This window comes from Bombina bombina, chromosome 8 (genome assembly GCF_027579735.1).
Source record: "Bombina bombina isolate aBomBom1 chromosome 8, aBomBom1.pri, whole genome shotgun sequence".
Taxonomy (NCBI): Eukaryota; Metazoa; Chordata; class Amphibia; order Anura; family Bombinatoridae; genus Bombina; species Bombina bombina.
In genome coordinates this window covers 261,446,687-261,447,783 of record NC_069506.1, presented here as the reverse complement: position 1 = coordinate 261,447,783, position 1,097 = coordinate 261,446,687, and positions in this window count along the sequence as shown.

The window sequence follows — 1,097 nt, the reverse complement described above, 5'->3', positions numbered from 1 at the left end:
ATTTAATATTTCAATAATGTGCCTTAAGATAACTAATTCTTCATTTGCGCTAACCTGACAACGCGTTAGACCTAAAGCGCAAAACCCAAAGCGCATTACGTATATTTCACATTTGTATGTTCTTCACATAGAAACATTTCTTTATTTTTTTTAATTGAGGTTAAAGACATAATACAACACAGATGTGATACATCATAAGATACATGAATACAGGAGAAAAGAATCACAATATGCACATCATTAAGAACATATAGTCATAGCTGTTCCTTCTCACGGAAATATAAACATGTAAACAGATAGTCCTAACCTCACTTTTTCTATTTTTTTGTGTAATGGTATAATATATTTATTCTTTTTTTCACAAAATGTTATGAGTCCCATAAATTCAACATGCTATTACTATGGGACATTATATTCTGTGCTTGTCCATTAACTTAGAATTAACAACAATAAAACATCCCAAGGGGATTGCAGCACAGGACAGGAAAGGTATTAACTGGGAATGATAAAGAATCCGTAGGACTACTCATAAATTATATAAGTTATTGAACTAGATAAGGAAAATAATGTCAACATTTTGCTAAAATGTAAAAGTTACTATAAAAAGGGTAGTTAAAGTTGCAGTATAGTTCTCAGTATTAACATCTGGTAGTTTATAGAGGTAACTTATAAAGAAATAAATTAGGGTGTGGTATAGGCAAGACAAACAGCATAGTTAAATCTCCTTAACAAGGAGGTATATTATGTGTAGGGGGGGGGTAGGTGGTTACTTAGGTATGATAAGATAAGCAGCCCCTACTCAGAGAGAAGGGAATATACTGTGCCTTCATTGAGGAGCAAGGGAAACTGTTACATGCTGACTCAGGAAAAGTACGTTTTAATATTGCTAAACTACATATCCATATGGAGAGGTTCATGAGCAATTGAATTACTAGCAAATACATAAAGAGAAAGCACTGATTGCATGTTATACTTACGTTATACCTAGCAAGGTAGGACCAACTGTAAATGTCCAAGCTCAGAAATTTGGTGTGATTTTCATATCTTATTTAAGGCATAGTAAGAAAGGAGACAGTGCCTGGTATTAGTAGCACAGG